The 27,133-nt window shown below is 40.2% G+C and overlaps 1 protein-coding gene across 3 annotated transcripts in view; it reads left to right on the top strand.

Annotated features, from left to right (window-relative positions):
• STXBP6 (syntaxin binding protein 6) overlaps nucleotides 1-27,133 on the top strand; it is a 296,278-nt gene that overhangs the window by 146,211 nt on the left and 122,934 nt on the right. The window contains exon 1 of one of the 3 annotated variants that reach the window (XM_053595006.1): nucleotides 22,569-22,585. The exons of the other annotated variants lie outside the window; for them this stretch is intronic. The gene's annotated coding sequence lies outside the window, so the exon portion shown is untranslated. Of the gene's footprint in view, nucleotides 1-22,568; nucleotides 22,586-27,133 lie in introns of those variants that run through there. 3 annotated transcript variants of the gene reach the window in all.

A 27,133-nucleotide genomic window follows, 5' to 3' on the forward strand; every position in this document is an offset into this window, starting at 1 on the left:
TGTCTTTGTATTATATATAAAACCTCTATAAAGGCTCTATAAAAACCTAAAAGTTATTTTTTGTATTTGAAGGAACTTTTCTTCTATCATGTATCTTCATATTTTATGCTCCAATCATCAGATTCTTTTCTGTAGATAGTGGTTACCTTTTGTGGGTTCATCCTGGTACTCTGTTGCTATCTTCCCTCTCATTGCTTCAATTTTAGTCTCCCCCATCCTACTGCATTACTATTTTCTTGGTCTGGGTGTTCAATAATTATTCATTCTGTGGCCCCTGAATCCCTCTGCTGCCTTGGAAAAAATCACTTAATTTCCCTAAGAATGCAAGAGTTTTGACATAGAAGTGAGGCTTCTCTTTTAACTAGACTCTGTACATTTTATATTTAAAAACCTAATTCTGTGAAAAGGACACAATTGAAATGCTGTATCTGTCTTTAAAACATGTTCAGAGGAGCACATATTCTACAATATAAACACAGTGTGCTGAAACTTGATGAGCTTTTAGATTTACGAAGTAATCTCAGTTCCCAAAGATGAAGGTGTGTTGACTACAAACATAAATAAATAAAAATATAAACTAAAAGAAATTATAATAACAGTAATAATAATAAAAATACCAAACCTTTGGGCTGTGCCTGTAGCTCAAAGGAATAGGGCACCGGCCCCATATACCAGAGTTGGCGGGTTCAAACCTGGCCCTGGCCAAAAACTGCAAAAAAAACCACCAAACTTTTTGGTGAAGGGTTGGCTCCTTATTCTGTATGGTTTCTCCAACCTTTTCTTCTGTCTCCTTTGCTGTCTCTTACTCCTTTTGACCTCTGAATACTGTGTTTTGGCTCCTGGGTCTTATGTCTATAAAGGCACCTTAGGCAGGTTCCAGCTACATGACAAATCATCATCTTTGTGCCTACAATTACCAGTATCTTCAGCTTCAACCCCTGTCCACTGCTTTAAATGTTTACATGCACCTGTCCAGTAGCCATTTCCATTTGTATGTCCACTCGGCTTCCCAAACTTAGCAGGGCCAGTATGGAGAGCTATAGATTTCATCTTTGTTCACCAAATCCCTTCTGTCCCTAGTTCCTTTTCATCAAATGGCAATAATCAACACATAGTTACTCAAACCAAAAATCATGGAGTCATTTTTTATTCTTCTGCTTCTCGTATCCCCACACACACACATGTAGTCACCTAGCAAGGGCTGTTGGTGCTACTGCAGAATGTGTGCTGACCCACTCTGTCTATTTAACTCCTGCCTGCCTATTCCAGCCCGTCTTCTCTCTCCTGAACCCCTGAAGTAGTAACCTAGTTGGTTCATTCCCATTCTTCCCTCCCATTCACTATAATCCATTTAATGGACAGAAGACCAAAGAATCTTTAAAGACAAAGTTGATTATATCTTACTTTCCCATGTATAACTATTAAATGGTTCCATGAAAAAATACGAACATTATTAATCAAAATCTTATGCCTAGAATAAATCCAGATGTATACCATGGCTTATAAGACCCTAAACCATGCAGTATCGCTCTTTTTGAAGTTCTCTTCTAGCTTCTCTCTTACCCCTCCTCCTTGTACTGGCTGCTGCAGCCACACTGGATCTCTGCATATTCCTTAGAGATATCAAGGTTTCCTTACAGGGCCTTTGCATTTGCCTTTCCCTCTCCCTCTTATGTTCTGTTGGCTCCCTACTTGTCTCTGTCTTTATTCTTTGTATTGCTAACCACTATCTAGTCTCTACCCAGCACCACCTTTTGATCACCTGCCTTAAATCACCCCAGCTAAGTAGTCCATCCCTCTCCTTCCCCTGCCCCTAGTCTTATTACCAGCCGTGGATAATATGTATTGAATCTTGGATCTCACTGCACTTACCACCATTTTGAATTACCTTGCTCATTTTCCTCCCTTTCCTCACTATAAGTTCTAGAACATGTATTTTATTTGTTCTTGCTCAGCACTGATCCCATACCTGAAACATAGTGCTCCATAAATAATGAAGGAATGAATGAGTCTTTAAAATATGCTTTTACTTTCCAAAGAAGAAAGGAGCCTCCTCTCCCAAGGAAAGTATTATGGAAACTCAGAGCAATGAGGAAGGAAATGGGTAATAACTCAGCATTTAACTTTTTCGTCTTGAAAGGGTGAAACAATAGCTTGCTGAGGATTCAGAATGTGCTTAGAAAGAAGGATGTATTTTTACAGATCCAGATAACTCCTTCTAATTACTTTCATTTAAATATCAGAGTAATAACCTTTTTTTAAATTTTTCTTACAACTTAAAGCTCTAGGCCTATTGCCGAAACACACACTTTCCAGCCCTTATCCACATTCTTATATATGGTTGTGATTTTGGTGCACCTGCCACTCTTTACAACCCAGTAAAACATCTCCAGGGGTTTTCTCTTTAATGTTACCTATTCATTGTGGTGGCAGTGACCTTGGTGTGATCACCAGAATAGTAAAGCAATTTACTTGGTTCATAGAGAATAAAACAGAGAATTTTTCCCCCCATAACAGGTCACCATGAAAGAATTTCTTTTTAAGAGTACTATGTGAAGGGCAAAGTTTTGTTCATAAAACTTACAACTAGCACAATGCCACAGTCACAAAAGGCGAAGACTTTATCATACAAAATATGATTCATTTTTCAAAGGGAAGGTGACTTTTCTTTACAAACTAAAAGTCTAATAGATACATTAAAAAGGTATTAAAATACTTCTACATCTTTAGGCAAGTGCAGATATGGGGAGATCTGATGAAGGCAGGCTATTATTGTCTCTCTCTGAGAGTCTGCTGCACAGAATGGTGTGGTCAGCCCTCTGAACAGTATGTCACAGCTTCCAAAAATGGATTCAGTCTGAGCTAACAGAAGCATAGGAAGTCTTGAAGAAATCTGATGAAATAAATCATTTCTATACCTATGGCCTATAAGGAATGCTTGTCAGTTAAGGTACCTACAGAAGTTTCACCCTTGCATCTAGAAGAAACGGCCGTATATTTTTTTATTTTTTATGTATTTACTTTTTGTGCATGATGAAGCACTGTCTGTGATTAAGAAGCAACACATTCTCTACATTCTCTAGAAGCCTGTTTGGTATGGCACTTTTCAAAGTGCGGGAATCCAGAGGGGAAGAAAGGAAAAGAAAGCTAAATGGAACATGTTTTCCTAATAGTAGTTGCTCTAGGTCATTGAACGATGCCCAGGGTGAAGTAGAGGTCACTTGCCCACTCTGTAGAACATGATTTCTCTCCTTCCTAGGCCTTTTAAGGCTTATACAGTCTATAAAATTTTGTGGCTGATATAAAAAAAATATCTAACCTGAAGAAATTCCTGCTGTGCCATGTATTCTTCTGGTACTGAAAATCTAAATGGGAAAGCAGACAAATGTTTATTAGCTTCCTTGGAAGTTCAACAATAAAACTTCCTGAAACTGCCGGCGTGGGCATGAATGCTTTTAGAACTGCAAACTGCTACTTTAAATCTCTGCAGTCTCCGGTAAAAGACAAACTAATGTGCTGTATCAGAAAGGGATGGATCTGGACTCTATATTGTCATAAGCATATTGTGAGACTCGGAAATCTGGCCTTTCCCTTGGCTATTTCAAACCTTAAAGCAATTTAGGGGGAAAACAGCTTCAGCTCTGTGTAGACATGTGGAAAAATGGAATAGAAAATGTTTGCCATTGTAATAGGAGTTGGAAGATTGAAAGGCTTCTGAGAACTCTTTGATTTTAGAACAACTTTATCCAAAATGCCTGTGACTTTCCAAAGAGAATAATTTCTCACAAGTTTGCAGATTTTATTCAGATATAACAGTCTGTACTTGTGGTTGGTTGAAGAACAACTTTGTGAAGAGTAGATTTTTTTGGGGGGGGTTCTTTTTTAACTTTCTCTTTCTGAGCGTACTCTTCTATTTGGTTTAGCTGTGAAGCTTGAAAGGCTGAAGGGTGTGTTTCCCTTTGTTGTTCTGCTGAACTTTTACCTGCTATCTTCTGTCATCTGTGGGTCTTATGGAATGTCACACTGTTTTGCTTTTTCTTTTTTTAATCTAGTGCCTGTGTTGGGTTTTAATGGAAATTTCCAATCCAGTGGAACTAATTGTATTAATATTCACAGTGCATTTATTTTTCAGTAAATTTAAAGAACTTTAAAAACTATCTTTTCTTCCTATTCCATACATACTCATGCACTAGACACTAGAACTATTTGTATTCTGGGAGTGCATGGTCTCATGTACCTTTGGAATGAATAAATCAAAATAAACAATGATCAGATATGACAGCTGCAAGGCTGACTTGGAGACTTTGAGCGGGTGATTGCATGTGCTCACTTTAATCACTAAGATACTAAATTATTTCAGCTATGTGGTTCTTCTATATTTAGGATTATCAGTTATGTGAACTGATTGCTAAAGAGCTGGAAAGCAGATTCAAAAGCTGGGTAGGTTATCTAATCCTAACCCTCAGAGTTATTTTCACACTCTGAGGTTGTTAATAGCCTAATAAGCTGGATGGAGGAGAAATAATGGATTTATGAACTAGAGACTAATAAAATTATTAATGAACAACTTAGCATATGGCTATGATCAAGATTAAAAGGAAACTTGGAAGAAAAAAACACAATAAACCCTAAGGATACCTAGTTTGTTTAGAAACATTGACAGGGAGTAGGTTAACATAGGGTGAACTTGTATCTTTCTGTATTCCAGGAAATTCTCTCTCCCCCCACTTTCCAGTTTTTTCATGGCAGTGTTGGGGGCTGAATTCTCTAGTTCTCCTGTATCTTTGTCACAATTTTGAATTTCCAGTTGTTAATAGTGTGCCTTTGTATAGATGAGGCCTGGTTTTCTAAGGAAAGTGAAAGAGGAAGCCCATCAGGTGCTGACAGATCAATCCGGTTAGAGATTTGTCACTCTAAATTCTGGAGGACTATTCTGAGGGTGATCGGGCGTCTCAGGGCACCTCTCTGTTTCAGTTGTCTAGTGTTTCCTTGCCCTTGCCGCCACTCAGCTGTCTCTGTACAAAGAGGTGTGACAACAATTGGATAGTAATTAAAAGGCCATCTGGGCAGTAAACTAAGATTAATGAGAATTAAATCCCTGACTGATTATGTGCTCTTTGGAACTGGAGAAAAAGGACTTTTTTATTAAAGTTGCAAATATAGAGGTTTGGAAATATTTCACTCCAAAGGTTAACATCACCTACTGAAGGGAGGGGAAAACTATACTAAAAAAATAAGCCCCAAACATAATCTGGTTGACATTTCTGCTAATGTCACCTGAAAGAAGCCTACTGCAATCTATCCCTTGGATGAAGGACCTAGAGACTACACGTCTATTGTGGCACAAAAGCAGGGGAAAGGACAACATCAGAAGTGATTTAGAAAATAAATAAACTTCTCTTTGAAGATGTCTTTAGAAGAAAGGTTATTGCAAAGTATGATAGTTAAAAACACTTTTTCAGCAAACCAAGATTCCAATGATGTTGCTGCTAGGATTTTTAAAGGATTTTGAGCATAAATATGTTCTGCCTTTGGCAATTATAGATAACATGAAAAAATATTGCTGCTTGTTCCACTTGACTATTTTAGAAAGACGTCAACATAGCTCGGAAGCCAAGGAGGGAAACAACCTCAGCCACTGAGAACTGAAGATTAACATTTGAGGGAAAGTAGATTGTTCAGCCAGGAGGGTGGATGCAGAAGGACCCTCAGCAGGGTGGGTCAGGGAAAGGGGCCGATATGGAAATGCATGGAGGCCTCTGTTACTCATGACACATCAGTCTTACATTCACAAACATTTTTCTTTAATCATAAACCTCCAGTGCCTAATTCTGCATGCAATTCCTGAATATCATACTCACAGCATGTGAGGAACACTTAGTAATTCATCCATTATGGTTTCTTTACACTTCTAACTTTTGGTAAAAATATTCTACATACAAGGTTTCACTTGTCTGTGTCCATAAGTTCAAATCTAACCCTATTTTAAAATTGGGGAGCAACCTTGGCTAATAGCTACTGGAAATTTTATTTTTTAAACAATAGGTTAGCAGGAACTAACACATAATCCTCATCTTCTCCAGGTATGTTCTACTTGCTGCCTGTATGATGGCTCATTTGATCTTCACCTTGTAACATAGTTAGTATCATTACCCTCCTTTGACAGATGAGCAGCCAGGCCCCAAAATGGTTAAACCACGTGCCCACATTCACACAGGTAGTTAGCTGCAGAGCTGGGGCAGGAAATGAGCAATCTGGCTTTAGCAGCTGTTCTTAACCACTATGCCATACTCTCCTAACAGATGAATGACTAGCCTCTACATTAGAAGTATTTTTTTCAGTCATAATTCATAATTTATTTACAAATTAATTCTCTGGCTATCAATGTAATTGTTCTTAGCAAGCACAAAGCAATGATAGCAGAGCACTAATGGAGTTCCTCAGCCTGTTTTTCTCAGTAAACACAGGGAATAAAATACATGAAATCTCGACTCTTTAATTTGCTTAGCATGAATTGTTGTTTATGCAAAACACAGAACTCTCAGGTAGACTAACCCCACGCCATTCTTCCGTGTAGCAAGGTACCCATAGGACTAGTCAGAGCCATCTTGTGAGCCCCAAGACATTTAGAGAAGTGGTTTTAGAAAGTGTGTTTAATCTCCACTTAGTCCCACACTTCTTGTCCCAATTTTTGCCACCTACCTGCAATTCCCATAGTTGTTTTCCTGCCTTTTGCAAGAATTTTCTTCCTTTTTGTTCCAAAAGGACTTTGTTAGACTATCTGGAAATCAAATAAATGCTTGCTTGTTATATACAAAGCAGAAAAGTGGTAAGAAAGAAAGAAGCATTACAGCCTCTTGCCAAAGTTAAATAAAACTAGGCAGCCAGGAGAACAGAGATATTTGGGAACGTATCAGAATCCTCACTGCATAAATAGTTCCTGTATTACATCCAAACCACCTGGGAACACTTGCCCTTTCTGAGTTTTCTAGATACTGTAATATATTCTAGGGGCTTCTAGCGGGGGCAAGGTAAAATGCTTCTTTATTTATGTTGTGAAATAATTTCCAAGCAAATCAGAAAATTGATTTTTTAACTAAGCTCAGACTTTTTCCACTGCACAATATTGTACCTGTAATGGAATTCAACTTTTACCTATCAAATCTCTTAAAACAAAGGTGTGGAGGAGAGAGGGAGTTTTAGTTCTTCTTCCTTCACATTTTAATGTGAGGGAGAGATGGAAATTATAAGATTTATTCCTGGGAGATATGAAATACTTTAAGAAACTGTTACATGTATAAGCTTATTCAGTATTTTGCTTTAGTTAGGCAATTACGACTGTTTTGATTGGTCCATATATATGGTCTTGTTAATCTTTAAAAGTGGAATTACCATTCCTGCAGATTATACAGGGCAGGAAAAAAAGTGGAATTACTGATTTCTAAGAAATTACTCAAAAATCCCATGGAGTTGAGAAGTTTCAGCCTGGAGAAATGCCAAGGCCATTGTTTGTATTTCCTTGGGCACAGGGCAGCTGCTGGACTGAAGTTTCTGTAGTATCACATTTTTGGAAAAGACTGCCTGGGTATCTGTGACATTATCTCACAGGGTGTTTTCTGGCCGTTGTTACTTTAGCTGTTTTGCCTATAATTGCTTGTGCCTTAAGTAGAATTGGTCTCGTTTAGTTTCACTAGTAACGGTGGGAATTGTTCTGGTCCTTGGTGCCTAAGATCTTTGCATTCAGCTATTTACAGTGTGCTTCGTGTGAAGCTGAAACTGGCAAGGGCTACCTTTACCTCTTACAGTGAGCAGTAGGAGGACTCCTAAGAGACTGATCTCTAAACCACATTTTGCGAATAAGTAAATGAAAATTCATTTACAGGAATGCATCATTTTTTTAATTTTTTTTTATTTAATCAATATGATCATGGGGCACCATACACTGGTTTTTTAGACCGTTTGACACATTTTCATCACACTGGTTAACATAGCCTTCCTGGCATTTTCTTAGTTATTATGTTAAGACATTTATATTCTACATTTAGTAAGTTTCACATGTACCCTTGTAAGATGCACCGTAGGTGTAATCCCACCAATCACCCTCCCTCTGCCCATCCTCCCCCCTCCTTCTCCCCCTTCCCCATATTCTTAGGTTGTAACTGGGTTATAGCTTTCATATGAAAGCCATAAATTAGTTTCATAGAAGGGCTGAGTACATTGGATACTTTTTCTTCCATTCTTGAGATACTTTACTAAGAAGAATATGTTCCAGCTCCATCCATGTAAACATGAAAGAGGTAAAGTCTCCATCTTTCTTTAAGGCTGCATAATATTCCATGGTGTACATATACCACAATTTATTAATCCATTCATGGATCGATGGGCAGTTGGGCTTTTTCCATGACTTAGCAATTATGAATTGGGCTGCAATAACCATTCTGGTACAAATATCTTTGTTATAATGTGATTTTTGGTCTTCTGGGTATATACCTAGTAGAGGAATTATAGGATTGAATGGCAAATCTATTTTTAGATCTCTAAGTGTTCTCCAAACATCTTTCCAAAAGGAATGTATTAATTTGTACAGGAATGCATCATTTAATGAAGTTCTATGGTAAATTCACCAGTATAATGAGGTCTCACCCCTATGTAATTCTGTCTTTAAGTGTCACGTGCTTTGAGTCAGGGATGTGTTTGTAAATGTGAGTAGTTTATCAGATTGAGTACAACATCCTGAATGTAGAACTATGCTGAAACCTGTTAACCATATGGGAAGAAGAGCATCTGATTTCCAATGGCTTCTTATTTCTCTTTTTATGGTAACTGACTTTTAGCTATGTCTTTTTCTTTTTTAAAGAAATTTGCAGGGACAGGAATTCAACAGGTATTGCTTCATGTATTAATTTCCTGAACTTCCCCTTGTAGAATAATTGTTCCTTCCTGTAAGTGTGGCCTCTAGCTATTAATTGTCATAAAGTGACTTGTCAAACCCAGCTATGACCTTGTGTGTGTCCTCCACTGATTGTGAGGTCCCTCAGGACTCAGGGACTGTAGTATAGGGGATTATAGGTGTCTTTTTGCATCAGCACAATCATGAAGATAGCAGGAGGTAGATACATGTTTGCCTTGTGGACTCTGTGAAGAAATAGGTGAAGAGAGGCTAATGAGAATGTAGAGATACCAAATGAGCACCAAACAATTCTTTTTTTTTTAGACAGTCTCACTTTGTCACCCTGGGTAGAGTGCCGTGGCGTCACAGCAACCTCCAACTCTTGGGCTTAAGCGATTCTCTTGCCGCAGCCTCCCAAGTAGCTGGAACTATAGGCACCCACCACAACGCCCAGCTATTTTTTGGTTGCAGCCGTCATTGTTGTTTGGCAGGCCCAGGCTGGATTCAAACCTGCCAGCTCCGGTGTATGTGGCTGGCCCCCTAGCTGCTGAGCTACAGGCACCAAGCCACCACCAAACAATTGTTAATGATTAAGAACTAAAAGTGGATCGCAACCATTGCCACGCTCATTTTGCCCTTGCTACTCTCTTGACATTTGATATTTTTGTCTATTTTGAAGTGAATTTAAAGGTCTATACAGTGATTTTTAATTTTTGTGAGTCATAATTTCATTGCTAGCTTAGAAATAATTCACTTGGACTTTCCTGGGAAGATGGCTAACTAGAGACCAACTGCCAGATCATCTCAAAAGAATGAAAAGTTCTAGATGAAAAATCAACAGTCATAGATCAGGTGTAACTTTGAGGGGAAGGTCCTATAAGCAATTCCATGGGAAGAAGTCGCGGAGGAGAGCAAGGAGTAAGATACTGGCCGAGGTCCAGCACGAAGGGTAGGTAGAGCGGTTTGTTTCACCTTCTCTCATATGTCTGGCAGTCAGGAGGCTCCCGAGCTGCTGGCAAGCCTTTCTACCCTGCTGAGCTCAAAAGCCACCTCCATCAGTAAACTGGGAGCTTCTTGAGGACAAAACACCAGCCTGCTGGCTCCCTGAGAGCCAAAATGGCAGGCATCATATTGCTTCTCTACCCACTGTGCACTTTTGTCCTTCAGCCCCTCAGTTTTCATCTTGCTTGTTCCCACACAGATATTGCTGTTGTGCAAGTGGTTCACTTCAGGCAGGTGGAAGGAAAACTTTAGCGTGAAGGGTAGATATGACATGATCTTTATTCAGCTCTGGCCACTGATGAGCTAAGTTACATGGGGGGTTGTCCTTATCCAGCTCCTGGTGGTCAGGGACCTGAGCTACATGCAAAGTCCACAACCTGTGATCTTCAGTCCACTCAAGGTTCCTTTACACCTTTATACCCAGGGGAACAAAAATAGCAGCATGACAAACAGCTACAACATAAGCATCATTGTGCATAGTTATGGTTAAGGAATGTTCAGACTACAAGCTCCCTGCTCACCAGCCCTCCCGGGTGCTGCTCACCCAGCTGCTCCATCAGAGTGGGCATACCACACAAACATGTTTTAGCCCTCCATAGGCAACTCAGGACCAGCATACTTCTCCCTAGAATAGTCAGGGAGTGATCTCCAGTGGGGGCAGTCCCACAGGCCAGATCCTGTACCTCCAGGATTCAGTCATATTGCCTGGGGGCACAGAGGGAAGATTCATGAGCTAATCTCCTCAGGAGGCAAGGGAGCCCACTGAAAAAGAAGGCAGTGTGGGCGGCGCCTGTGGCTCAAGGAGTAGGGTGCCAGCCCCAGATGTCGGAGGCAGCAGGTTCAAACCTCGCCTTGGCTTAAAAAAAAAAAAAAAAAAAAAGGCAGTGTGGGTCCCAGCCATGGTGCACTTGTGGAGCACCCCTCTGCCATAGGAAGGCCATGGTCTCAGCCCAGGGTGGGATCCTGGACAGGGTAGTTCCCAGCCTGCAGTGCCATCATGGGGGAGCTCAGCTAGTTTGAGCTCCTCCCTGCTGGCAGATGCCAAAAAAAAGACCATGGAGCAGGGGAGGAGAGAGAAGAGCAAAAGCCATTCCAGGCAACCAGGCTGTGGATCTCAGATGGCCACCACATCCACCAGCACTCTTTCTGGAAAGGTGGGGCCACCACAGCTCCTCCCAGGCTGTTTTCCCCAGAAGACTAGGCGCAGACCTTAGATCCATTGTGCTTTGTGTAAAGCTGAAACCGGGCAACAGCAGGAGGACTGAGATAACTACCTCACCAATTTATGTGGAGCCTGAGGGCAGGGTCACCAAACTCAGCCCCACCCAGCCTCATTCCCCCACCCTCCTCTGCTGTGATGGAGAATGAGAACTCACCTGGATGTTCCAGAGCTATACCCATCACCTGGGGCATTTGAGTGCTTCTCCTGAGGGACTAGAGCTGATCACAGGTTAAAAAAAGCAATATCACAGCTAGTTCTTTCTGGTAAGCACCTACTGGCAGGGCAATTTGCATAGCCCTTTAAACCATTTACTAACTCAGTTATATAGGGTGTGGTCAATTCTTACCCAGAGCACCACCTACTGTCTCCAAGATTAAACTGAGTGTCCAAATATAATTCACACTGTTAAGATTGCAGGGCTGGGCCTACTATGAAGCGAAATTATAGCTTTCACAGTAACCCAACTATAGCACAAAACTATGGGGAAAGGGCCAAGGAAGGGGAAGGGAGGGGGGAGGTTAGGGCGGAGGGAGGGTAAATGGTGGGCCCACATGTATGGTGCATCTTAGAATGGGTACAGGTGATCGCACTAATGTACACAGCTATGATTTAACAATAAAAAAAGGAACAAAATCCTAAAAAATAAATAAAATAAAAATTGGTAAAGTATTTGACAGGCACTTTGTCAAAGGAAGATATATACATGGACAGTTAGCCCGTGAAAAAAATGCCAAACATCATTAGTAAAAAAAAAAAGATCGCAGGGCTGGGGAAAGAAAAAGGATCTCAAAGACTTCCATCCTCCCATATCAAAGAAAGACAGGAAACCTGCCCACACACACCTGCCACACAACAAAGCAATGAGATACTACCCAACAGAGTGAACAGAACAGCATCTCACGTATCAATTCTATTTATAATGTGAACAATATAAATTGTTTAAGACATAGGCTGGCTGTTTGGATGAGAAAATACAATCTGAATATATGTGGTCTCCAGGAAACGCATCTATCCCACAGTGATACAGTCTTTATACAGACACATACACATACATATAAATGGAACTGTTGGATTCAACAAAAGGTGAAGGGATGGAAGAAATATTCCATGTTAAGTGAAACCAAAAGAAAGCAGGTATAGCCATTCTCATGTCAGATAAAATTGACTTTAAATAAATAATAGTAAAGGAAGACAAAGATATTCATTATGTAATGGTAAAGGGAACAGTTCAACAAGAAGATGTGACAATTCTAAATATATATGCATCTAGCACAGGAGTGCCCAGAACATAAAGTAAACCCTACTAGATCCAAATTTAGTAATGGTGAGAATCATCTCCATTATTATATATAAAGTAGATACTGAGGGTGCTGGTGGCATGGAATTCTTGTTAGGTTTTCCTCATATTATTTCAGAAATACACTCTGCTTAAGGGGGAATAAGCAGGTAGCAGTTCCTAGGCAGACAAATGTAAAATAATGTGTCAAGGTCACCAAGTAGAGGGATGCATTTATCTGGTGTCTGGGCTGCTATTGGAGATGACAGCATCCTTATGTACTTGTAGGGACTGGGAGATTGTACATGTGTACTCTTAAGAAAATTTTGGCAAACAAGCAGAAGTCCAGCCACTAAGATTAAGTAAGAGGAAAAGAGACAGAGCTGATAGCCTGGCTGTGGCAAGAGGGAGATGTGCCTTTGGCCAAGCGTATTAAAGAAAAGGAAAGTAATGGCATCAGAGCTCTGCTAGGTGAGGACACCTGCAGTGTTGAGAGCACATCTGATCAGAAATCAAAACGTGGTAATGACTGCTCCTGGCTCCCCTGCTGTCTGACGGGGTGCCTTTGGAGAGGTCATTTAATTCTTCTAAGCATTAGTTTCTCATCTGTGAAGTCAGGGAGTTGGTTTTGATGACACACAAGTCTTCCTTTAAGCCTGAGATTCTTTGCTAATTTTCCATCAGGATTTTACTGGAAAGAGCAGGAAAAATGAGTGGGGGAGGGGGGAGGGAGGTAAAGGGAGGAGACAAGAGATAATAAGGAACAGAGAACTTAACAGAAGAGTTGGAGTATGACTCCTTCTGGGGAGGTGGCTGCTGCTGCAATAAATCAGATTTATCTACCAAATAGACTCAGGTAAATGACTTCAGGATGAAAGAAGTCCTGGCAAGGCCTGGAATGGGATGCTTGGTATTCTGAAAAAGAGGTGGGGGCACAAAGATTGAGGAATGTGGGAGTCCACTGAGTATCTTCCCCAGGATGATGGTGATGGGGGCTGCAGAAAGGAGCATAGAGACACAGCAATAGAAAGGGTGGGATGTGGGGGCCAGTTTGAAACAAGAAATAGCTGAAAAGTAAAAGGAAAGATTGGGGCTTTTTTTTTTTTTTTTTGAGCTGTTGTTTAAAAATATAGCAGGAAAGACAGTCAATAAAATGGGTTAAAATAGGCAAATGGGGGCAGCTTCCTTCCTATGAGAAAATAAGTGCCTGGCTTTCTCAAGCTTCAGGGATGACTCTGCCAGCCCTGTGTGGTGTGGATCTTTGTTCTGAAGGAAAAGCAACAGGCCTTGCAATTGGCATTAAAGGGAGTGCCTGAGCTCCTAGTGTTTTAATGCCAGTCAGTCGTAAATCTTGAAGTGCTTTAGCCTCCTACCCTCTTAAAGTTGAATTTCAACAGAAAGAACGAACTTTGACAGCTAAACAGATACCTTTTGATATCCAGAATGAAGAGATATTATATAGGTTGAATTAGGCTAATGCTTTGTAGTGTTTGCAAATATTGGAAAATTTTAGTAAAACTGCACTTTTTAGAAGGTAATTATAAATTCATTAACAGAGATCACACTCTGCTGTAAGCACCTTTTTAAACTGTTAGCCTTCAAACAGATTCCTGGTCGAAGCTGGGATGACACGGTTCACATCAGGTTTGATTTGTTCAATGGAATGATAACAGTAGTAACTATTACCTTTCTCTGAGATATGGTATGTATGACATTGTACTAATTAAGTACTTTACAAACACTTTTTTGAATCCTATCCACATCCCTGTGAGGTAGGTGATGCTATTCCCATTTTACAGATAAGAAAATATGGTTTTAAAAGATTATACAACATGCCTACTAAATGCCAAACCTTTTGAAACCAGATCTCTTCCACCAAAGCAGATGTTGTCAGGTATTAAACCCCTGCCTCTGCTGCCTTGTGCCTGTTGTATAGTCAGCAATACATCCCATGCTCCAATTCTCTAGATCTTGTGTATGTGTGTGTGTGTGATCTCCTGTGGTCATGGTGTGCACTGCACTATACAGATAACTGAGCTCATTTTCCTGTTTCCCAGAAACAAGTGACACAAACCACAATTTTGTGGGAAAAGACAGTCTCTCGTGGATATGAGTTGCTTAGAAAACCCTTTATAGTATTCTGGCCAGGCCTGCTAGGACAATTGATACAGAAGATGAGAAACTGAAGTGGTTTAGGGGCTGGGAGGATGTGGCCTGGAGGGCATGAGGGCAGGTAATGAAGAGTGGGATCAGACTTGGGAGGTCTCAGGGAGCAAGCAATGTGGCTCCTCGGGGGCCCAGGTCTTGCCAGCTAACAGAATTTTGCCCTTTCAAGTGAACTATGGTGAGTTTTATTTAAAAGAAAAAAGAATAGATAGAAATGTATACTTAACCTTGAATTTCATTCTCAAAAATCTAGAAAAAGATAAAATATTATCAGCAAGGAAGTATTACATACCTCCCTGAAGAATCACTTTAGCTTTTTGGAAGTGGGAAAGAAAAATGTGAAGAGGTGTTGACCAAATTTTAAAACTAGTTGAGGATTTTAATGAGAAAATATATATATATATATTTTTTCTCATTATATATATATATGTATATATATATATTTTCTCTCATATATATATATGTATATATATATATATATATTTTTTTTTTTTTTTTAGTTTCTGGCCAGGGCTGGGTTTGAACCCTCCACCTCTGGTATATGGGGCCGGTGTCCTACTCCTTGAGCCACAGGCACAGTTTTATTTTTAAACTGTCAGAAAAGAACCATTAAAAAATGAAGTGTAGGTGGCACCTGTAGTCCCAGCTACTAGGGAATCTGAGGCAAGACGATCGCTCAAGCTCAAAAGTTGGAGGTTGCTGTGAGCTGTAATGCCACAACACTCTACCCAGGGCAACAGAATGAAACTATCTCAAAAAAAGAAAAAGTGTAAATGATAGCCTTGTTATTTTAGAAAGTGGCCACATCAAACACCTCTTTGAAAAAGAAATTTAGTGCACATGAGAAAATTTGCAGCCCTTCGCTCCACATGTGCTTTAAGCATAGAGTTCCTAATTCTTGCTTTGCTTTCTCTGCCTTCTGAATACCAGGAACAAATACACTGGTAAGTTTCAAGATGGGCTTGTGGTGCTTTCCAACACCTAGATACAGTTTGATGATATGTCCTAAAGCTATGGATAAGAATCACAATAACATTTTAAAGCTTCTAGATACACAATCTCTGGAAAGCTGAACTTTCCCCAAGGTTTCTCTCTTTACACTTTACATTCCTTGGTAGGCTGCAAATTATTTGTCTCTCTTAGATCCTGTCATCTGTGTAGCTATTTCTTTCTTTATTAACAAGCATACTTTCAAAGTTTATGCTCTTGGGTACCATACCAAACAAATGTTATAAAAAATTAACCTCCCTATCACCCAACTATACCATCCTTAAGTAAGTATGCATGCCTCACCTTCTCCCACTTCTGTTTCCACTAACAAATAATCTTTAAATTAACTAAATCACCATATTGCACACAAAAAAATTAAGACTATAAGGCAAAGTCACAGGTGAAAGGTATATTCACAAGTTTCTTAACATTTTTGTAGATTGGTCAAGATCACGCCTCTCAAGAGCCCAAGTAGGGACAGAATTTTTTTTTTAATTTTTTTTATTTTATTAAATCATAGCTGTGTACATTGATATGATCATGGGGCATCATTCACTAGCTTCACAGACCATTTACCAAGTTTCACATATACCCTTGTAAGATGCACCGCTGGTGTAATCCCACCAATCCCCTTCCCTCTACCCACCTCCCCCCTCCCTCCCCTCCCTTTCCCCCTTCCCCCTATTCTTAGGTTGTAACTGGGTTATAGCTTTCATGTGAAAACCCTAAATTAGTCTCATAGTAGGGCTGAGTACATTGCGTACTTTCTCTTCCATTCTTGAGATACTTTACTAAGAAGAATATGTTCGAGCTCCATCCATGTAAACATCAAAGAGGTAAAGTGTCCGTCTTTCTTTAAGGCTGCATAATATTCCATGGTGTACATATAACACAATTTATTAATCCATTCGTGGATCAATGGGCACCTGAGCTTCTTCCATGACTTAGCAATTATGAATTGGGCTGCAATAAACATTCTGGTACAAATATCTTTGTTATGATGTGATTTTTGGTCTTCTGGGTATATGCCCAGTAGAGGAATTACAGGATTGAATGGCAGATCTATTTTTAGATCTCTAAGTGTTCTCCATATCTCTTTCCAAAAGGAATGTATTAATTTGCATTCCCACCGGCAGTGCAAAAGTGTTCCCTTTTCTCCAGATCCACGCCAACATCTCTGGTCTTGGGATTTTGTGATATAGGCTAGTCTCACTGGAGTTAGATGGTATCTCAAAGTAGTTTTGATTTGCATTTCTCTGATGATTAAAGATGATGAGCATTTTTTCATATGTCTGAAGGCCGCACGCCTGTCTTCTTCAGAGAAGTTTCTCTTCAAATCCCTTGCCCAACCTGCGATGGGATCCCTTGTTCTATTCTTGCTAATGCGTTTGAGTTCTCTGTGGATTCTGGTTATTAAACCTTTGTCAGAGACATAACCTGCAAATATCTTCTCCCATTCTGAGGGCTGTTTGCTTGCTTTACTTACTGTGTTCTTGGCTGTGCAGAAGCTTTTTAGTTTGATCAAGTCCCAGTAGTGTATTTTTGAAGCTGCTTCAATTGCCTGGGGGGTCCTCCTCATAAAATACTCACCCATCCCGATCTCTTCAAGGGTTTTCCCTGCACTCTCCTCTAGTATGTTTATAGTTTCATGTCTTAAGTTTAAATCTTTGATCCAGTGAGAGTCTATCTTAGTTAATGGTGAAAGGTGTGGGTCCACTTTCAGTCTTCTACAGGTTGCCAGCCAGTTCACCCCGCACCATTTGTTAAATAGGGAATCTTTTCCCCACTGAATGTTTTTAATTGGCTTGTCAAAGATTAAATAACGGTAAGTAGCTAGATTCATCTCTTGATTCTCTATTCTGTTCCAGACATCTACCTCTCTGTTTTTGTGCCAATACCATGCTGTTTTGATCACTATTGATTTGTAGTATAGTCTCAGGTCTGGTAGCGTAATTCCTCCTGCTTTGTTTTTATTTCTGAGTAATGTCTTGGCTATTCAAGGTTTTTTCTGATTCCATATAAAACAAAGTATTGTTTTTTCCAGATATTTACAGTATGACAGTGGAGCTTTAATAGGGATTGCATTGAACTTATATATTGCTTTGGGTAGTATAGACATTTTAACAATGTTGATTCTTCCCAGCCATGAGCATGGTATGTTTTTCCATTTGTTAATATTTTCAGCTATTTCTTTTCTTAGAGTTTCATAATTCTCTTTATAGAGATCTTTCACGTCCTTTGTTAGATAAATTCCCAAATATTTCATCTTCTTTGGCACTACTGTGAATGGGATAGAGTCCTTAACTGTTTTTTCAACTTGACTGTTGTTGGTATATATAAAGGCTACCGATTTATGAATGTTGATTTTGTAACCTGAGACGCTGCTGTATTCCTTGATCACTTCTAAGAGTTTTGTAGTAGAGTCCCTAGTGTTTTCCAGATATACTATCATATCATCCGTGAAGAGTGAAAGTTTGATCTCTTCTGACCCTATATGGATACCCTTGATCGCCTTTTCTTCCCTAATTGCAGTGGCTAAAACTTCCATTACAGTGTTGAAAAGCAATGGAGACAATGGGCAGCCTTGTCTGGTTCCTGATCTGAGTGGAAATGATTCCAATTTAACTCCATTCAATATGATATTGGCTGTGGGTTTGCTGTAGATGGCCTCTATCAGTTTAAGAAAAGTCCCTTCTAGACCGATTTTCTTAAGTGTTCTGATCATGAAGGGATGCTGGATATTATCAAAAGCTTTTTCTGCATCGATTGAGAGAATCATATGGTCTTTGTTTTTTAATTTGTTTATGTGCTGAATTACATTTATAGATTTACGTATATTGAACCAGCCTTGAGATCCTGGGATAAAACCGACTTGGTCATGATGTATAATTTGTTTGATGTGTTGCTGGATTCTGTTTGTTAGGATCTTGTTGAATATTTTTGCATCTATATTCATTAGTGATATCGGTCTATAATTTTCTTTTCTTGTTGGGTCTTTCCCTGGTTTGGGGATCAGGGTGATGTTTGCTTCATAGAACGTGTTGGGTAGTCTTCCTTCTTTTTCTACCTTTAGGAACAGGTTAAGTAATATAGGTACTAATTCCTCTTTAAAGGTTTGGTAGAATTCAGACATGAAACCATCTGGTCCCAGGCTTTTCTTATTAGGGAGGTTTTATATGGTTGATGCTTGGTATGGGCCTGTTCAACATTTCCATTTGATTCTGGTTAAGTCTTGGAAGGTGACGTGCTTCCAAGTATTGGTCAATTTCCTTCACATTTTCATATTTCTGAGAATAAAGTTTCTTGTAATATTCATTAAGGATTTTTTTGATTTCTGAGGAGTCTGTTGTTATTTCGTCTTTGTTGTTTCTGATTGATGAGATTAGAGATTTTACTCTTTTTTTTCCTGTTTAGGTTGGCCAAAGGTTTATCTATTTTATTGACCTTTTCAAAAAACCAGCTTTTTGATTAATTGATCTGTTGTATTATTCTTTTGTTTTCAATTTCATTTAGTTCTGCTCTAATTTTGGTTATTTCTTTTCTTCTACTGGGTTTGGGGTTGGAATATTCTTCCCTTTCCAGTTGCTTGAGATGTCCCATTAAGTTGTTAACTTCCTCTCTTTCCGTTCTCTTGAGGAAGGCTTGCAGTGCTATAAATTTCCCTCTTAGAACTGCCTTTGCGGTGTCCCAGAGGTTCTGATAGTTCGTGTCTTCATTGTTGTTTTGTTCCAAAAATTGGCGATTTCTTTCTTAATCTCCTCTCTGACCCAGCTATCATTCAGCATAAGGTTATTTAACTTCTATGTTTTTGTATGAGTATGCAGATTCCTGTTGTTACTCAGCTGAAGTTTTATTCCATGGTGATCCGAGAAGATGCATGGAATAATTTCCATTCCTTTAAATTTACTGAGGTTAGACTTGTGACCTAAGATGTGATCGATTTTGGAGTAAGTTCCATGGGCTGATGAGAAGTATGTGTATTCAGTTTTGTTGGGATGAAATGTTCTGTAGATGTCTGCTAAATCCAAATGTTGGATGGTTAGGTTTAAATCTAAGATTTCTTTGCTCAGCTTCTTGTTGGAGGATCGATCCAACACTGCCAAAGAGTGTTGAAATCTCCGACGATTATGGAGCTGGAGGAAATCAAGTTGCTCATGTCTGTTAGAGTTTCTCTTATAAATTGAGGTGCATTTTGGTTAGGTGCATAGATATTAATAATTGAGATCTCATCATAGTATTACCCTTAACAAATATGAAGTGACCATTCTTGTCCTTCCTTACTTTTGTTGGTTTAAAGCCTATTGTATCTGCAAATAAAATTGCAACACCTGCTTTTTTCTGATTACCATTTGCCTGAAATATGGACGACCATCCTTTCACCCTGAGTCTGTATTTGTCTTTTACGTTAAGATGTGACTCTTGTATACAACAGATATCTGGCCTGAGTTTTTGTATCCAGTCAGCTAACTTATGCCTCTTTAGAGGACAGTTTAAGCCGTTCACATTAATGGAGAATATTGATAAGTCTGGTGAAGTTTTGGGGATCGAGTTTTTCAAAAGTCCACTGGCCATTTTTAATCCTTTCACCAGTGTGGAAATTGGAGTTTGATCCAAAGATTCTGAGTAAGTTTACTTTTGTGGTATAGGATTGGGTTTGTCATTATGGAGGATAGTTCTGAGAATATCCTGAAGAGCTGGTTTGGTTATGGCAAATTTCTTCAACATATGAATGTCATTAAGGTATTTAATTTCTCCATCATAAATGAAACTCAGTTTAGCTGGATACAAGATCCGGGGTTGAAAGTTATTTTGCTTTAGGAGATTAAAAGTCGGTGACCACCCTCTTCTGGCTTGAAAACTTTCAGCAGAGAGATCTGCAGTCATTCTAATATTCTTGCCTTTGAAGATAATGGTTTTCTTTCTCCTGGCAGCTTTGAGGATTTTCTCCTTCATATTAACTTTAGTGAAGTTAATTATGGTATGCCTTGGGGATGTCTTATTGGAGTTGAGTCGTGCTGGGGTTCTGAAGCTGTCCGCTATCTGAATTTCAGAATCTCTAGGCATGTCTGGAAAATTCTCTTTCATAATTTCATGCAGAAGGGCCTCTGTGCCCAGCAAGGCCACTTCATCTGTTTCTGGAACTCTTAGGATTCGGATAGTCGCCTTCTTCGAATTATCCCAGAGCTCTCTGAGAGAGTGATCCATTTCTGCTCTCCATTTCTCTTCCTCTTTGATAGTTTGCAAGCGTTCAAAGGCTTTATCTTTAATGTCAGAAATCCTTTCTTCTGCTTGCTCCATTCTGTTACTGAGGGATTCTACTGTATTTTTCATATCTTTGAGGGCTGCAAATTCTTGCTTCAGTGTGTCTGAGTCTTTGGTGGTTTTGTCTTTAAATTCATTAAATTCTTGAGACAACTTTTGAATTTCTCCTCAAATTCCTAAATCCACTTTGTTAATCTTGTCTGCAATCCAAATTCTGTATTCGATTTCTGACATCTCAGCCAGTTGTTTCTGAATGGGATCTTCAATTGCATCTGCCATATCTTTCCTTGGGGGGGTTGATCTATTCTGGTTATTCATGTTACCAGAGTTTTTCTGCTGATTCCGCCCCATGGTTGTTTTACTTCCTCTGATTTTTTCCCCTGGGGCTTTGTCGAGGGCCTGTACATGTTGTGGCCTGAGAAACTGGGGCCCTGTCTGGTTTGGTGGGGCTAAATGGTTCTGCCTTGTTTTCAGCTGGTTTCTGTTCCACCCTAGTGAAACAGTTACTTTGGATTGAAGTCTCAGCTGTGGAGAAATATCAGCAATTAAGTCACCCCGCCCCCCCACTGGCAAACAATTGGAAAAGAAAAATCAAACCTTCCTACTACCGTGCACCTAGGGCATCACCTGATTTGTCCTCAGGTGATTGGTTCAGTTCAAAAATGTCCAAATCAATTGTCTCAGTCTGCACCTGTCTTGGGTGAGAGAGTTTAAGAGGTCTCTGGGAACTGGATCACAGGGGTCTGGTGACTACTCTGGTGTGGCTTGCTCCAGTGCTGCGTGGAGTCAGGCGAAGCCACCCAGCCTATAAATCAGTCTGGGAAGGTTGCTGCCTCCTTCCCCACCTTGCACCACTTCACACCCAGTCACTGATAGCCCTGCAGTTGGCTGACCCAGTTGCCTGTAGTGAATCGGTACTCCAGGAGTTTGTACCTGCCTGAATCACAAGGAAGTCTGCCAGGCCGCTGTGCTCTGTCTCTCTCCAGCAGGAGGAGGTGAAGCCTGACAACCTCGGTTGCTAGATGAAGGTTGAGGGGTTTTCACTCAGGTCCAGTCTCGCCCCTGATTAATGTTACTGACAGAACAGAACAGAACAACTCTGCGTTTCCCCTGCAGAAGAGAAGCTGAATTGAGTTCCAAATCAGCTTGTCTTTGCTCTTGTATTGTCTATAGTTTGAGGATCCCCTGAGGGCCAGGTGCGTCTTAGGTTTAGTAAAGCTGACCTCTGGGTCAGCCCCACCCTGGGAGTTTCCCTGGTTTGCAAATTGGAGTTGCCTCAGGCAAACTCAGAGTTTCTGGTTGCCCAGGGAGACAGGGGTGTGGCTTCAGAATATTCTGTAGTGAGCAGTATTGCTAGCAAAAGAGGGCTGCTGCCTTATGGCTCAGGCAACTGTTGCTCCGGTATAGCTCGCCTCCAGCCAACCATCCTCTCTCCGCTCCTGTATCCCAGAGTCTGCACTGACTGGCTGCAGCCCAGCACTGTCTACACCCCTCGAGCAATTGCCCAAGAGTCTGGACCCCTGGGGGACAGGCCTCCAGACCTTGGAGCGAGAGCAGAGGGGAGTGCGGGGAGCGCTGGAAGCCTGGGGTTGCGGGCAGAGAACACACACAGCTTTACACAGTTTCATGCCTGGCCGTATTGTCACCAAAAGATGGCTGTCGCACTGTGCCTCAGGGAACTGCCGCTCCGGTGCAGTCCTCTCTCCCCCGACGGACCAGGACTGGCCTCCAGACCCCAGTGTGAGTGAAGGGGAGCGCTGGGAGCTCAGAATTCCAGGTAGAGACTATATACAGTTTATACAGTTTTATGCCTGGCAGGAGGACTCTGTGGCACCCCAGTAGGGGAGGTAGGTCCAGTTTTTAGAGGGTCTCTCCCGTGGAGTGTAGTGGGAGGACCTTTGATCTCTGCCCGGTTGTTTGTGGGGCACTCTGAGCCATTCTCATGGGGGAGGGGACTCCCGTCAGCTTGGTGATGGATTTTGTACCTTTTGTTTGTATCCTTGTGGTCACAGCTCGCCTCAGCGGGGTTGACGTGCGTTCTACAACCTTCTCTCTTAGTGCAGCTCAAATCCACCAGGTTACTTGCTGAATTTTTGTCCTTTAACTCTCCTTCTGAACGGGAGCCTCTGTTGAAAGCTGGCTTCAGTCAGCCATCTTATCTCCTCCCGGGACAGAATTTAATGTATTAACCACTTTGAGGGTAATTTGGTTTAAAAAAAAACTTGAGTTTTTCTGATGAGAAATAATACCTCTCTAAAGAAATCTGATGAACCCTAAAGGTAAATTAAAATTTGTGGGTTTTTTTTTTTTTGCATTTATTCATCAGTTGTTAAAACATTCAAAATGTTTTTGTGAAGAATAAGGAAATGAGGCACCACACATTTCTGCCAGTGTATGAGTTATAAGGTAATCTTCACTTTCTTTGAACTCATTCTTCCATCTCGTTAGTATGATCTCCTACTAGTTGTTGTACCATGTTACCCATACCAAAATGAGATTTTCAAGAAGAAAGTAGCACTTAGATTTTTAAAAGGCAGACAACTTGAGTAGCTCCGACACATTTCAAATTGAGTACAGTGGCTGGGTGCAGTGGATTGCCTGAGCTGTAATCCAAGTATTCTGGGGGGCCAAGGTGGGTGGATTGCCTGAGCTCAGGAGTTAGAGACCAGCCTGAGCCAGAGCAAGCCCTGTCTCTAAAAATAGCCAAGCATTGTGGTGGGCGCCTATGGTCCCAGCTACTTGGGAGGCTGAGGCAAGATGATCACTTGAGCCCAAGAGTTTCAGGTTGCTGTGAGCTATGATGCCCTGGCACTCTACCCAGGGCAACAAAGTAAGACTGTCTCAAAAAAAAAAAAGCAATTTGAGCATTGTGTGGCTTAGGAAGGAGGAAATCAGGCAAGGGTGTGTGACCACACAGTTTTCCCAGAGCCTCTAATGACAACAGTAGGCTTTTTACCTGGAGCCCATTCTTAGATTCAAAGCTCCTGTGTTCCTTCCCTCTGCCTTCCCAGCGAAGGAGCTTGAGCCAACATCCTTGAAGTTGGGAGCTTTCATTATTTCACAGTGTAAAGGGGGAAATATTCCTTTCTTTTGAACTCTCAGTTTTGAATAAAATTGAAACTTTATATTTAGACCAAATGTTTGTCAATTGATAACTCAAACATGAGGTGCTATAATTTTGCTTTTCCCATATTTCATGTCAATAATCAGTTGTGATCTAGGGTGAGAATGTGTCAGCCACTGGTACAGCTGCTTTAGCAGTGAAAACGGTACCCGAGTGATGTTAATTAATTCTCTCTGTTATAAGGAAACATTTGTATTGAATGGATAAACCCTCTTTCTTAGCACATTTGACAGACCGCCAATTCTAGACTATGACATTTTTTTCCTTTCTTTCTTTTCACCAACTAAATAAAATTTCCCCTTGGTTAGACATCCATGCCTATAATTTTCTTGTTTGTTTTTTAAGAAATCACCTCTTTTTAAAATTGTTTTTCTGATTCTTTATAATATGAAAAATGTTTATACCACAGACATCACATAATCCAGACTCTATGACAATGATTTTAAGCTGGTATTGACATAGTTTAAATAAAACCATCAGAGGTCCTTCCTATATCTTTCCCCATCCTCATCCACTTATTTTCTTTTAGGAATAAGCCATAGAGTTCACCCACTTAGAAGGTACAGTTCAGTATTTTTAGTGTATTCACAGGTTTGTGCAAACATCATCCCTATCCACTCACCGCTTTTTCATCACACCTCCTAACACACAGAAACCGATAACCATTAACACATCACTCCCACCGCCTGCCAACCATTTATCTACCTATTTACCTATTCTGGATTTACCTATTCTGGACATTTTAGGTATAAATGTAATCATATACTCTTTTACAATTGGCTTCTATCATTTAGCATAATGTCTTAAAAAGTCAGGTTGCAGCATTAATCAGTACTTCACTGCCTTTTATTGCATAATAATATTTCATTATATGAGTGGATCACATTTTGTTTATCTGTTCATCAGTTGGTGGACATTCTAGTTTGTGGTAGAGTAATGATACCCATTCATGGCTATGTCCTATTAAAAAATGTACTTGAGATGAGGTCATCCTGGGCTGTCTGGTGGTCCTCATCTAATCCCATAAATCCTTAAAGTGGAGAGCCCTTTGTGTCTGTGGTCAGAGGGAAGTGTGACTATGGAAAAAAGGTCAAAGAAAAGCACTGTCATTGGCAATGAAGATGAAGGAAGGGGGCTTTGGGTTTAGGAATGTGAGTGGATTCTAAAAGCTAGAAAAAGCAAGAAAACAGATTCTCCCCTAGTATCTCTAGAAAGGAGTGAGACCTACAGAACTATATAATACATCTGTATTATTTTATACCCTTACATTTATGGTAATTTGTTATAGCAGCAATAGAAAATGAATAAAGGTTAGTTTCCACTTTGGGTTTTTTTTTAACTAACGCTACTATGAACATTTGTGTACAAGTATTTATGTTAAATATGTCTTCATTTGGGGGGCTACGTACCTAGGAGTAGAATTGCTGGGTTTGAGGAACTGCCAGACAGTTTTCCCAGTGGCTGTCCCATTTTACATTTCTACAGTAATGTTCCATTTTCCACACCCTCACTAGCACTTGCTATTTTTGTCCTTTTGGTTTTAGTTATGCTAGGAGATGTCAAGAAGTACCTCACTGTGGTTTGGATTTGCATTCTGTTTCCTTAATGACTGATGATGCCGGGCATCTTTTTATGCACTCATTAGCCATTCGTATATCTTCTTGTAGAAATGTCTATTCAAATCCTTTTTCTTTCTTTTTCTTTTTTTATAAGACAAGATTGCACTTTATCACCCAGGCTGGAGTACAGGGGCATGATTATAACTCATTGTAACCTCCAACTCTGTGTTCAAGCAATCCTCCCACCTTAGCCTCCTGAGTAAGTAGGACTGCAGGTGCATACCACATTTGGCTGATATTTTTTGTATAGACATGGCTTTGCTGTATTGCCCAGGCTGGTCTCAAACTCTTGGCCTAAAGCAATCCTTCTGCCTCAGCCTCCCAAAGTCCTGGGACGACAAGATGAGCCATTGCACCCAGCAATGGCTTTCTTTTTGGAGAAAATGTCTCACTTTGTTGCCCAAACTAGAGTGCAGTGGCATGCTCATAGCTCAGTGCAACCTTAAGCTCCTAGGCTCAAGCAGTCTTCCTGCCTCAGCCTCCCAAGTAGCTAGAACTACAGTCCCAGACCACCACACCCACTTAATTTTATATTTTTGTAGAGATGGGGGTCTTGTTATATCACGCAGTCTGGTCTCAAACTCCTAGCCTAAAGGAGTACCCCACCTTGGTACCCCAAAGTGCTAGAATTATATGTGTGAACACTGTGCCTAGCCTCTTTATATATTCTTGGTACAGGTTCCTTATTAGATATGTGGTTAGCAAATATTTTCACCCATTCTATAGATTGTCTTCTCACTTTATTAATAGTATCTTTTTTCAGCACAAAGTCTTTAATTTTGTTGAAATCCAGTTTATCTTTTTTTTTCTTTTGTCTCTTGTGCTTGCTTTTAGTATCATATCTAAGAAACTTTATCTAAAGGTCACATAGATTTCTATCTACACCTTTTTCTAAGATTTTTGGTGTTTTAGCTCTTACATTTCGGTCTGATTAATTTTGAGTTAATTTTTGTATAAAGTATAGGTAGACATCCATGTTCATTCTTAATGTATGGATATCCAGTTTTCCCAGCACTGGGGTGCAATTAATTTCTAGTTGAAAATGTTGACCTCTCAGAGATTACCTTGGAATATTTCGGGTGTCGTTGGTGTTGAGGGAAGAAGGCTGGTACTAAAGCTGTGGTCCATGTTTGGAACCTGCTATGCACCATGGTAACAGCCCTTTCTCACAGTCTTCTTCAAGGAGAAATATGTAATAGCCATTCTCTTCCCACACGGGTTGCCAGTACCTTGTCAAAAAGTGCCCAAAATATAGGAAACCAAACATACTTTTCCCTACCCCATTTTGTCATCTTCTCCTCTGGTTTTTGTTTCATACCTGATAGCTTTTGTTTCATTCCTAGGGTTTTTCTACGAAATCATTACATGAGTCACTAGGACTGGGAATAATGTTGAACAGGGATTTTAGCATTGCCTTTACCTTACCAACTTAGAGTTGTTCAACTCCTTAACCCCTAAAAATAATCAGGTATATGAGGAACACAATTGCATTTTCTTCCTCCTGCTCTGGTTCTCTGGGGTTTTCTCAGCTCTTCCTAAATTATGAGACTACTCTGTGCCAGCCCTGGTTTGTCCATGACAA

This window comes from Nycticebus coucang, chromosome 6 (assembly GCF_027406575.1).
Source record: "Nycticebus coucang isolate mNycCou1 chromosome 6, mNycCou1.pri, whole genome shotgun sequence".
In the NCBI taxonomy this organism is placed as follows: Eukaryota; Metazoa; Chordata; class Mammalia; order Primates; family Lorisidae; genus Nycticebus; species Nycticebus coucang.